The sequence below is a fragment of the Chaetodon auriga genome, chromosome 19, assembly GCF_051107435.1.
Source record: "Chaetodon auriga isolate fChaAug3 chromosome 19, fChaAug3.hap1, whole genome shotgun sequence".
NCBI classification, from domain to species: Eukaryota; Metazoa; Chordata; class Actinopteri; order Chaetodontiformes; family Chaetodontidae; genus Chaetodon; species Chaetodon auriga.
Window position 1 is genome coordinate 11,484,130 of NC_135092.1, and position 13,587 is coordinate 11,497,716.

The following is a 13,587-nucleotide window of genomic DNA, read 5'->3' on the forward strand; positions in this document are numbered from 1 at the left end:
CCAACACACACATTGTGCGTGTGTGTTTCTGATTGTGTGTGTTGGGGAAATTAGTTACTGATCTAAAGCCCAGATATGAAGCAACCCTTCCAACGCACATAAATACATGCTCTCAAAGCAAATCCATCTCCTACGTACAATACTCTTATTGTGGAGGGCTCACGTCATCATCCGATCATTCCACATGATCCTAATTTGACAGCTCTTGTCTTCACCTTTCATGAGATGGAAAAGAATATCAGCAAAGGACGTCCTTGTTCAAAAAGCCACTCCAAAACGTCTTTTTTCCATCAACTGCAGTAATGAAGGTACACAGTGTCTGCAGAGGAAATTTTTTCCCCCCGAGTCCATAGTCCAAGCTCCCGTCTCATCCATCACACTCCAACAATAGAGATGTCGTCCACTCCCCAGACAGCTGCTCAGCCACAGCCCCCTGAAAGTGTGTGTTTGTGCCGGTGCATCTGTATGTTTATGCATGTGCAAACACGAGTGAGTTTGTTTGTGTGTATAATGGCCCTCTAACATTACAATAAGATCTTGTTTAAAAAGCGATGCTCACTCTATATTAAAACAAATAAGGCTGACAAAGACTCCAAACACCTGCTTGACACCCGTATTGTACTATGCTGAATGACATTAATTTATAGATACTTAAACAGATTGATTATTCCTTTGTTGATAATGGCATGTTCTTTCCCCCATAATACGTTGAGGAAACTTTTTAATTAGAAAATAAATTAGAACCGTGGTCTGCATAATCATGAGTGCATAAGCGAGGAGAAAAATGAAAGAAACAAAACTGGATGGAGAATTCTTTACTCAGTTGATAAATGAGTACAAAAGGCGGGTGGTGTATGAAAGTCAGATGAGTATCAATTGAAGTTCTTCCTGGCAGTCCTGGCTGTCTGACCACAGGCAGGCCAGCCCGTGTGCATCCATGTGTGTGAGTCCACCTTGCTCTTATGCCGATGCCACGCTGGCACCACCATCTGCTGCCCGTCGAAGTTCTGTCCGGCCCAGCAAGACTCCTCACACACACACACACACGCACACAACTCCCTGTGTCCTGCTCGTGGTCAGACAGCCAGGTGGCATCACACCAAATGACCAACGGTTGATACACACACGCTGCGACCCACAGTACACTGTGGTCCACCAGCAGAAAGTCCCTCTCAGCCCTTCCGCTTCTCCCGCTTTCTTGATGTGCACATAGGCCTGATTAACACGCCGAAAGGGTGTCTGTCTGTCTGTCTCTCTGTCTGTCCTTCCGTCTGTTTCTCCTTTATGCCACTTGGCCTGCTTCTCTGCCTTGGATTGAGAACATAGGAGCTCTTCCTCACAACCACAAACAATATTTATGTGTGTATGTGTGTGCTGTGTGTTTTAGAAGACAATTCTAAAAAGGAACTCCTTAGAGGGGTGTCAGATGGCAGGCGTTTATGTTGGTGTGTGGATGGGGGAAGGAGAGATGATGGGGGCGGATGAAGGAAGGGATAGAAGGAAACAGGAGGAGGGGGCATTGCTCTGTTCTCTGCTCTTCAGCTTTTGTTCTCCTAGATAATAACTCTCCGCCCCTGACTCCAAAAACCAAGGGAACCCCTCCAGTCTCGAAAAGTGAAGTAACTTCCAAGCTTACACTGTGGTTATGATGACAAGTTATACCAACCTGCATCAAGTGGTGTTCTATTTGAGGGGCCTTAATTAAATTGTCTATATCTTTCTATCTCTATGATATTTAAGCTTGCGCGATGATACACTGTAAATTTTCGACAGTTGGTACTGCAACTGTGTCAGATTTCTCATAGTCAATTATAAATGCCCTACATTGCCCTAAAAAACCCAACATGCTTTTAATTTGGGCCAAAACTGAGTAGGGGGAAAACATAGAGCCATATCACTGCCAACAGCCTGGAGGCCAGTTGAGTGTCTCAGCCTAATCTGCAAGGACCAATGAAGAAAACTGAAATCTGAGCACAGGGAAGAGAAGAGGCCACATTCAGATAGGTGAGCTGCAATGCAGGTGCTGACATGATAATCACAATCTCCGCTCTCAGATTTCTTTTTAAAAAATCAATACTAAATATGGGAGGGCAAACATTTATGGGGAAACTGGGAGGAAGTTTAAAGGCATTGAATGTTACAGTGAAAACACTGTTCTATTTGCTGTGACCTGGTTCAGTAGAGCAGCATCTGCAACCCACATGAAATCTAAAAATACTCCCGCACCATTGACTGCTACTATGCCGTGGCCTCAGTAGGTAGATGAATAACTGCGTGTGTATGGTATGCTTGTGTGCATGTGTTAAAGTGGGAATGGGGTATGGGCTGTAGACTGAGGTTTGCCGCTGTCTCATTTACAAACCTCAACCGCAGATAGGCTATTAAAACCTCTTTCCAAATGTTTGCTTGTATATTTGTGTGTGTGTGTGTGTGTGTGTGTGTGTGTGTGTGTGTGTGTACTGGCAGACCAATGGTATACATCCAAAGTAGAGAGGCACAAATAACTGTAAATCCAAAATATTCATTGCATATGACAGCTGTAAATATTATTATAATAGATATACAATACTTCTATTGCAATACTGGAATTCTCACATCCATTATCTTATGCTTAGGAGCAGGTGGTGAGCAGCACTATGATTCTTTCCAGGAAAAAGAAACAGGTCTTTAGGAAATTAATACTCAGCCGTGTGCTTTTCGTGCTATTTTGCCACTAACTTTGATTCACAACTTACAAATGTGGAGCTTTCAGCTGGTATTTTCCATAAAGTGTGACAGTAAGTAATGAGATTTTGACATGAAGACAAGACTGTAGACCATCTTGTGTTGGGATCACACTAGTCCACAACACCCATAAACCTGTTGATGATCCTGCCCGTGAGTACTCAGTAGTTATTATGATATTATCACTCAAGTACTCAGGACTCATGCATTGGACTGCACATCAGATGGTTCTGGCCTGCACGTCATCCATTAATTCCCGATAATGGACACCTTGCCGGGCATTATCCCTTACTTAATGGACACCAACCAGTCAGACTCAAGTATTCACTTAGATGGTGGCATATGTTATAAAGCTAGGCTTATGGATTTGTAATGGCAATCCTTATGTCATGCTAATGACAGGTGTGTGACAAATGTTGCTAATGTTATTAATGTCACAGTAAAGACTGACTTTGTCTACAGATCTGTCATCGATATTACCATGATGTACGGTAGCAGCAGCACTCAAACCCAAAGTAAAGTATCATCAGAACCAAATCTGAATGATTTTCAAATCTTTATCACTAATTTGTTCAATTTAATTCTTTGTTTCCTACTTAAACTTGATTTAAGTGTACTGTACAAAAAATGGTAAAATAATCTATTATTTTATGTGTGATTGATAAGCTGTGACAATTACATTTGAGGTGCAAAAAGTTTGTATTTTGAAAATGTTCCTTCATTCTTGATAAATGCTGCTCAAGAATCATTTGTAGTTTTGCTCGAAACAGCTCAATCATTCAGCACTTGCCTTCAGACTTTGCATTGGATATCATATACAAGCAGGGATGTGGCAGGAGGCAGCAACACTCAGTTTACTTTATCTTTCAAGTATGGAAATTTAACCCGTGTGTTACAGCAATCTATTTCCACTTACTATAAGTACTGTCTTTTATCTAATCGTGCTTTCATGGATATGCTGATAAGATTCTTGCACGTAAGAAAACAACCAATAATCTGACAGCAGTCCAATCATCCATGATGGTGTTCATAATATAGGTTATACTCTCCGCAATTTACCAGATCACTATCTATCTTACGTCCATAGGATATTTAGCTATTAGACTATTACAAATTATAAATGAAATCATTAGTGGACTTAATGTAGTCTCCTCTCTCTGGCACACTCATACATAGAGTCGGGTGGGGGGGCGGGGGGGGATCCATATCATGCATGAAGTACCCTGCACCAATCTGTTTTCTTCTGTCTTTCTCTCCCCCTGCACCGCCGGACCGTTCACCGTACAGGTACGAGCGAGCGGCGGCTCGAGCCGCTCCGCCAATTAGGAGCACCGAGCGTGACCACGTGAACAAATCCCGTTGTCTAAATTCCCGTTCAGCTCGGAGTGAGCGGCAGCGCTGAAAGCCACATTGAGTGGGAAGTAATAACGGCAGGCTGAGCGGGAGCGGCGTGCAGGTAAATTGCTTTTTTTTTCCACCCTGGCTATGCACTTTTTCTGCCCTCATCCCCTCTCAGCGGCTCTGCTGGGATGGTAGCCTATGCGGTTCACATGCGGGGCTCTGGGACAGGATGTTTGGGATTAAATTTGCCGTCTCTTGCCGTTGATTCTCTGCTCTCCTCCGATCCGCGGACAGGACAAACAGCATCATCGGCTGGTTGCTCTGCACCGTCTGCGCATTGAAAGTCCGCCACCCCGCTCCTCCCTCCCACCTTCTCTCTCTCCCCCTTGTCTCTCGCAGGCACATGAGGCTATTGATAGTTGACAGAAGCCTTGTAATCCCTGACTGAGCTGGCTGAGCGGCCACAGCCATTTGCGAATCAAGAATGTTGATTGAACTTTATTTTGCTTCGAGATTTGTTGTAATTGGTGAGGCCCGCATAGATCGACGCCGTGCAGTGCTGAGGCGTCTTTCGGTGCTGCATGCAACCAGGCGAGCGGAGGCAAGCTTTTATTGCTGAATTATTTATAAGACTGTCTGGGAGAGAGCAATGCTTCTCTTGGATGGAGAGAGAGTCATAGCCAAGATATACTCCCAGGCTCTATGCAATCGTGATTTATCTCCACTTTAACTTAAATGTAGCCAAGGCTACTGGATCTTTCTCTTTTTTTTAACTTTGGCCACTTCAAGCTACACTCAAAAGACTTTGTGCTCCTTTTTATTGTTTTAAGAAAGAAGTCAAATTCAGTGCTGACACGTTTAGTCACAATTAGGAAATTAGTCGATCAACGGAAAATTATTTTGGTAACCAACTGATTTTCATTAACCAGGTATTTAAGTCATTAACTCGTGTATCAAGTAAAAACGACAAAAATGATGATTTCAGCTTCTCACATCGCTCATTTAACTGATTTATACCACTGTAAAGTGAATATCATTGAGTTTTTGACGGTTAATTGGACAATATAAGCAATTTGAAGACATCACCGTGGACTCCGGGAACTTGTTGTTGCCATTTTCTGATGTAGACTCGATTTGACGATTGATCGATTGATCTGAAAAATATCGACATGTTAATTAATGATAAAATAATCAATAGTTGTAGTCCCTAATGAATTGATTTAGCTGCGCTACAGCATGTAAATAACAGCCCAATCAGTTGCTACTCTTTCGCCTTGTTTTCTACAGCCCTCTTAGTGTTGTCTACAGATTTGAGGTTGTGCATTCACTCTTACTTTTCGGCTTGTCTCAAATGCCTCCTCAGAAATAAATATATAAATAAATAAATGCAACGCATTTGCCCTGCGATGTTTCTGCCTTTTTACAACCCTACTCCACCGGAATGAATCGACCCAGTCCGCGCATGCGCACTCCCGCCGCCATTCATCTGTAGGGATTTCTCCCCGTTTCTCTTGTCTCGTGCGGGTGAAGAGAAAGCGGCACCAGCAGGCGGCTCCGGGCTCGCGCTCGCTGCCCCAGTTGCCAAGGCACCAGCAGTCTGTGACTTCTCGTTGCGGCTGGACGCTGACAGCTCAGATCGACTCTCTCGTTTGTCGGACGGAGCTCGGATTTTTTTTTTGCCTCTTTGGATTTCTATGTTTTGGTGGGAGTGACGGACCCGCAACAGCTTAATACTAACACCGTAAGTTGGTTGATATTTCCTTTCTCGCTGTTTCCCCCTTGTAATTACCACGGCTTTACTCGCATGTTCAGCGCTGTCATCCCGAGACAGAAATTTCTACAAGCAGGACTTTCGGCTAATTTTTTGGCTCTCTCGCTTGCTCTTGTGTCGACAGCGCTTCGGAAGTTCTTTATCTCCCGTCTTTCTTTTTTATCGTTTCGTTATCTGTTTATCCGTCCTTGTTTTCGCTTTTGTCCAGTTGACAAAAAGAGGAACTTTACACGTAATGAAACGGTAACTCTGGCCCCCTGTGAGTCCACAATGCTCTCAGCTGGTGTTCGCGGAAGATGTTTTGGTGTTAACCTGAATCATCCTGCCAAGAGTGCACGAGGAGACCCGAGGTGACGGTTTGACTGGAGATCATCTTTTACAGCAGGTGTCTGATAGCCTACTTCCGCACTGTGCCGTGAGATATCGATCGTTTAACGTATGTTCAGCCCATTCAGGTCTTTTCAACTTAAATATTTCCTCCAATTGTTGCTTGTTTTTTGGGCACCCTGCTCGTTGCTGTGTGACAGGCGTTTATTTAGTATTGCTAACTATTGTTGTGGTTTCGGTGTTAGTTTCTTTTCCCCATTTTTTTTTTTATGTTCACGAGGCACTGTTTTAGGGAAGCAAAAGTAAGTTATTGAACCGTTGTGTTTCATCATTGAGGTTATTTCCTCAAACAATATACCTGCTTTGTGTATGACTGTTTGTCCCAGTGAGCGTGCGTGTGCGCGTGTGATCCAGTGAATGAAAGAAAGAAATGCTGAACTGCTCCCTCTTCTTGCTGAACCAGCTTGTTGGCATACTTAATCCTGCTGAAGTGATCGTAAACTAACACTTTATTTCTCTGTCCAACCACAACAGGCATATCAGCTTGTCATTGCACAAAGGTCTTCACGCCTGCCTGTAGAGTGTTATGCAAAAAACTTTAACTCTTGGGTGCTTGCAGACTTTGCATTTCTCTCTCTCTCTTTTTTTTCTTTTTTATGTGTGAACAGTTTCATTTTTTTATTGATCAGCTGACTAATTGAGCTGTATCAGGTCTGTGCTATGGTCATGTGGTTCTCATTGGTGTGTGTTGGTTTCAGTAGTTCACTATCAGATCTTTGTGCCTGGTGGTCTACAGGCTTGACTAATGGCCTGTTGCCTTTGGGTTATTTTCGTTTGCTCCACCCTGCTCCACCCTGTTTCATGTACAGGAGGTTTCCCTGCTAACACCCTCACCGACACCTGGCCTGCTTAGATAGAACTGTGGGGTGTCTTTGTTGTAGTGCCCAGCCCTTGCTTCGCTTGCCTTGATAGAGTTGATTTATAGAGTGGGAACACATACTTCTTTAGCAGTTGCTTGTTACAGCCATATAATGCTCCGCTTGTGCTGCGTACAGTGGACTTTGTGACTGTGAAGGGGAGAGGGAGAGATGGGTTCATTACGTCCTTGCTTGTGGTAGATGGTCAGTGATTTTACAATCGTGCCTCTTTACCTGTGTGTGCATTTATGTCTCTTTTCTGCAATGGGGTGTACTGGATAAATATCCAACGGCAGCCTTTCAAAGTGAGCAGAGTACCAAAGATAGGGCAGGTTGAAAGTGTGTGTACCTGTGTGGTTGAGTGTGTATGCTCCAGGCCCCCATGAGCACTTTAACAGACTCTTTCTCGTAAGCATTGACTTGGCACTGAACTCTCTATCACTATCGATGAGATAAGAGGATGAGAAGGAAGGAGAGCGAGCTGGTATTACGATGCACAACCTGTCCTTGTTTCTTTCAGTGTTTCTGTCTTCGAGCATTGTTTTCTCTTGGTATTTCTTTTGAATTTCTGCTCATTTCTTTTGGTGAATCTTCTTGTATTGACATTGATTTTGGCTCTTCGATGTTTCATTGTCTTTTGTGGTATACTATTTTTTCCCCCTATTCATTTCTCGGTTTCTTTTTTTTCCTGACTTCGTTCATCGTTTTGCTTGGCATCTCTAGCCATTCATTGAATTTGTTTGTCTTCTTACTGTCAGAAATAAGGCAGAAATAGATTTTAGTCCTTTGCTTGGTATATTATTTAGTTATGTTTACTTTATTTGAAAGTGTGAAACAGTAGACATTCAGTTAACAATGGATTTGGAAGTGGATTTAATTTCCGCTAATGGCATTTACTTGGGCCCAGATTAAGGACACATAAGGAACTGGCAGTACAAAGATACACATATACAAGACATACACTGAGCATGCATGGCAAAGACAAAGACACACACAAACACAGACACGGTGGAGTGACAATTCAATCAACAGCCACAAACCAGAAAATCAGTTTTGTCAGGTAAATTTGTTCCACACTCTGTCAGATAAACAATCAGCATTCAGTCTGTTTTCAAGTCAAGTCAGTATTCTTTACATATCCTCAAACCACAAATTCCCCTCAAAGGGCTTTGCAATCTGTACAGCATAAAACTCCCTCTATCCTTAGATCCTTGATTCTGACAAGGAAAAACTTTCCTCAAAAAAAATGCAGGAAAACAGGAAGAAATGTCATGGAAGAGTAGCAGTTCTTGTCTAGAAAATTAAAATACCTGATCCCTCTGTCCTTTTTCAGGCTTAAGTTTGTCCTTTTCCCGTTGTGTGTCTGCTGTCATCTTTGTATATCTTCAGCTGTTTTTTCTGCAAACCTATCCCTGTGTAAGTGTCTGTTTTATGTACGCCTGGGAGCAACATCGTAGCCCCATGACTGCTTGGGTTCTGGTTAGTTTTATGTTATGTTCTTGGTTTAAACAGTTTAGAATCTCAGTAGCACACACTCAGCAGGCAGAGGACACGCAGTAACGTCATGGGATGTCTCTTCCTCCTGCCACTGCCTCTGCAGCATGTGTATATTCTGGTGCCCAGTGCCTGTCAGCGAAACAGGAGTCTGCCCACCAGTTCTCAGATTCTAGCATACAGCAGCACATTTAGAGTCTCGTCTGGCAAGGAAATGTAGCACTAATCCAATTGGCTGGAGCTTTAGTAAAAGCTTTTCTAATTGGCCGATATGGAAGCTGGCTGCCAAGGTTCCAGTAAGCACAACAGGGAGTTGGGGAGAGTCCCAGTGGTGCTGTGGTGCAGAAGAGACTGAACAAAGGGCAGATAGCAGAGTGTGCTACTGTTTTGAATATTCCTTCACATGGCTATAATAAAGGACCCATCTGCACCCTGCTGACTCAGCTCCATCCAGATGACCATATCTCATTTTCAACTGTGTCGTTTGCCAAGCACACATGCAAATACACACACGCATGCATGCAAACACACTCCCCTGCATTCCATCTGCAAGAACAGGAATGGCTTTCGTCACACAAACATGTCCAAGGAAGCATCTTCCCAACTGGCTAAGGAACAAAGCCATTAACACAGGAATATTGACTGTGTGTCTGTGTTACAAGCGGAAGACTGGTTCTTTGCAGAGAAGAAAAAAATGCTGCCACTGAGAGCCACTGCAGCCATTCCTGTTTCCTTTCACCTCAGTGTGGAATCCAGGAATAGCTCAGAGTGACAGAGACAAGAGATGATAGAGAGGGATAGACAGGCTGTATGGCGAGAGAGAGAGAGAGAGAGAGAGACAAAGACAGACAGTGGGACAGACAGAGGCAGAGACTGTGAGAGATGGCCATGTAAGGTTTCCTGCACCACAGCTTGCACCACTCCATACAAACAGTGAACCTGAAATGAACTGTTGACGGTTTGGTTTCTCAAGTCACTGTTAACTTGACCTTTGGCTTTGTGTGGCTGCTTGACAATGGAACAAAGGCCGCCTTCACCGTAAGATGCATTAGGGAACTTTACAGAAATAATACTGAGCTCCTCCAGAGGATCAAAGTCTTGTTTTGTTTGCATTCACATTTTATTCGTATAACCACACTGTCGACGCTTATTGAACTGTATGTGATTATCTCTGAAATTTCAAAATGCATTCTTTTTTTCAATGAAAAGTTGGAGCAAGTTATAATTTGTTTACTAGCTACTGTAGCCTTTTATACAGGTATCCTTGTACTTATGTTAAACCATTTGTTATATATAGTTGATGCTCTTAGTAGATTACAGCATAATTTACAGGAACCAAAGTTTTTTTTTTTTCTCCTTTTATGCTTGGACAAGAGTGCTGTTTATACATTCCTATGGAGAACTGATTGTTATGAAATCTATTATTTGGATTCTCTATTCAGTAACCAGTGTCTTGGTAGCCTCTGACTGAAACTTGTTAACTTGAATTACTGCAGCCGTTGCTCACACACACACACACACACACACACACACACACACACACACACACATAATAAAACAACTCAGCACTCATTTAGTTTAATGTAAAAGGTCAATTTTGAAATGAATGTAGGAGCAGAATTAACATGATTTTTTTCACCCTGTCATACTTTGTTTTCTCAGAGACTGAGTTCGGTGTTTCTTTAATTAGTGAGGCCAGTGAAGAACAAATGACATGCAGCAGAGTGTGTTTATCATCTTTGCTTTGCACAAAGAATTGAAAATCAAATATTGACATTTTTTGTCGCAAGGGAAAATGCTCCAGATGGCATTGTAAACCACTTGATGTGGGTTCATGCAGAATCCCTGTTCTACAAAGTGACAAGAGGCTCAAAGAATTCTGACCCCAAAGGAAAATCCATTCACTCTTTCCTTAGCTATACATGTGTGTGCATGCATGTCATAATTTTTTGATCATTGTAATTATGAATTGAAAAATATCAGAACGAGGAAAAGCATTGGTCTCATTGCCACACAAAGTCCTCCATGATCATATTCATGAGTGGGATGAGTGTAAACATTGAAGTGTGTATGACCATATTTTTCCCATAGAATTTTGACATTCTGAGCCACATGTTTCTCAGCTATTTGAGTATCACTGCACTATAGTGTTGAGGGAAGCTTTCAGAAGTCCACTCTTCTGCATATTCCATTAAATTTGCTGATGTGATGATGGACTAACCAGGAAAGAGGTTGTTGTGATGGACATGTGGGCGAGGAGAGTTAAGAACATGCCTTTTTATTGTATTGGTAAGTTTGTTAGAGTGCAGTTAACACTACCACGGCAGTTATTTTAACATGTTTAAACCATATCTTTTACATTACTGATGAGGTAATACAAGTATGTGGTTAGACAGTGTAGAACAAGATTGGAGAGTAGATGGAGTGGGTGTTGACACACAGAAGGAAAGAGGATAAGGTGTAGATGGGATTAAGAAGTGGCACCATGGAGGTTGTCCTGACAGCTCCAGCTCTCAGGAGCCAACCAAATATTTATATCCTTGGTTCATATTCAGTTTGCGATCTTTGCTGTTTCCCTGTCTCTTGTTTTTGCTGTAAATCTCAGCTTTGTGCTACATTATCTTATACAAAAGAAACTTGCAGGTACGTGTTTACGCATAACCGGATAACTGTGAATACCACAATGAAAGTAACAGCTTACTGAAAGGTGCATTATGTAATATATGTACAAGAATTTCAGTTTAACAAGAATACAATTATACACCTTCTGAATCCAAGTTTCTATCTCTACCATCAGGGAAGACTCAAGTCAGCTGATAGGGCCACTAGCTGCACAGCTAACTGTGGCTAGTGGCTCCAGCCATGGATAGCTACAGCAGAGAGTATAGTGAGCAGCAGCTAGCGGTTACTCTGGTAATATGCTGTCCCTGATTTGTTTAAAGCAACCTTTGACAGGTGGCCAGTTCTTACATATTACACCTTTAGGGGATTTACATGTTTCATAAGTCGACTTACCCAACAACCCAAAATAAGCCTACGTGAGCTGATAGATAGTTGACAAAGCATCTGGTTGGATATGTTGTAGGAAACTGGAGGAACATTATTGCTGTTTTCTTGTTTTTTATTATTACGATCGTCAGAATATTGCATTTCTCTGGTTTTAACAACTGCTGAAGGAGTGAATGGATTGGGTGAAGAGAATGTCTTCTCTGACAGTTTGACAGTTTGATATGTGAGGTCCATCTGCTCTACCACTCAGCTACTGTGACTCACTGAGTGTCACCTCTCTGCTCTGCCTAGTACAAACGCACACTGACAGCAACATATAACACATACAGCATACGCATGTTGATAACCCATTTGCACAGACCCCAACTAAACTTGGAGCTCTCCCTCTTTCTCTCTCTCTCTCTCTCTCTCTCTCTCTCTCTCTCTCTCTCTCTGTCTCTCTCACTCACACACTCTCTCTCTCCCACACACACCCACACACACACACACACACACACACACACACATACACAACCCTCCCCTCTCCCTGCCTTCTAATGTCCCAGCTCTGCTTACTGTGTCAAAAAGAGCTTAGATCAGGGAAACTATAGCTTGCCCTCATTCGGACTTCCTGGAAGATCAGGCTATTTATTCAAACCAAGCGGACCATGTTTGGACCGTGAAAGGCAGGCTGCCAATTTGAACCCCAGTATGGTTTAACAAATTTGGTTGAACCGGGTGGCTGACAAGGTGCCATAGAGCAAGGCAGACACCTCCATTCGCTTCAACAAGCTGTTGAAGGCCGTGGTTGTACTGGGAATGTTTTTACAATTTAATAGTATATATGATTATTGTATGATAACTTGCACATGTGTGTGATTTGTTACACTATAATCTATTTTTAAAAAGTGTGAATAAATAAGACAAATCAAATCAGCATGTTTTAACTGAAGGAGTTACAGCAAATTGTATTTGTAACAGTTTATACAAAGTGAAAGGCTGTTTGTTCATCACAGTGTGATGCGCTGTGTTTATGAGCTTCATCTGTCTCCATTAAGTCTCCATTCATTTTTCTGATTAATACATTAGACAGAGCAGATGAAGGGTTGTTGGCTACCCTCCTTGTTATCAAACATGAAAAATACTGCCAGCTCTCGTTGAAGGTTTATAATGTCTGTCTGTTGTGTTTGTGGCAGTTGTTAGTGCCTTGAAAAACATGATCCAGCTCAATCTGCCTTAACCGACAATTGACAACAGACCATGCTGAACATTGCATGGATCAGTTTGTTATTTTCAATCCAAAGAACCACTTGAATCTGCAATGTAGATATTGTATGAGGTAGCCTCCCTAGCACCATTCATCATTTGTCTTTCTTTCCTTCATATCACAAAAATTACAAAGGAAGATGACAAGCCAGTCACAAAGGAGAGAGGCAGAGTTGAGGATTATCAAAAGGTAAAAAATTGCCAGTCAGAATTTCTTCTTTTGACTGACACACAACTCATGCATTATGTGTACGAGTGTGAAGTTAAGAAGTGCTGAAATACAGCATGCTTGGTCACACACTGAGCCTTAAAAATACCAGTTGGATCCTCCAGGGTTATACTCCAAAGAACTTTCAGCAAGTCTGTCTCCATTAGACCGGTCTAAAGCATGCATTTGTGCTGCTTTCATAGGAACCCACAAGAAAAAGGCTTGGGACCAATTTTGAGTCCTTCAGCGCAGTTTGAGAACACAGGCACTAGATGGAAATAAGCATGAAAGGAATACACTACATCTGAACTGCATGTCTGAAGAAATAAGGAAAAATTATAATAAATTTAAAAGCAATGAAAAAAATGAAAAAGGCAAATATCTCAATGATAGTTTGCTTTCTGTGTGGGCATACAGTGTATGTGCCTGCAAGCAATATTTTCTCTCTACTACGATGAACCGCTGGCCAGTATTAATAGAGTATTAATAGATTAATTGCTGCTTTCATGTTAAGCTGTGGTGTATCACCCGTAATTGGTAATGGAGATTAT

At 42.2% G+C, this 13,587-nt stretch overlaps 1 protein-coding gene across 5 annotated transcripts in view; it reads left to right on the plus strand.

The window, feature by feature from the left end:
• Positions 1–3,992: 3,992 nt before the first annotated feature.
• Positions 3,993–13,587, plus strand: part of strbp (spermatid perinuclear RNA binding protein) — a 77,104-nt gene continuing 67,509 nt past the window's right edge. For 2 of the 5 annotated variants that reach the window (XM_076758714.1, XM_076758717.1), the window contains exon 1: positions 3,993–4,180. The gene's annotated coding sequence lies outside the window, so the exon portion shown is untranslated. Of the gene's footprint in view, positions 4,181–5,500; positions 5,807–13,587 lie in introns of those variants that run through there. The other 3 variants (XM_076758716.1, XM_076758718.1, XM_076758715.1) reach the window with 2 other exon arrangements.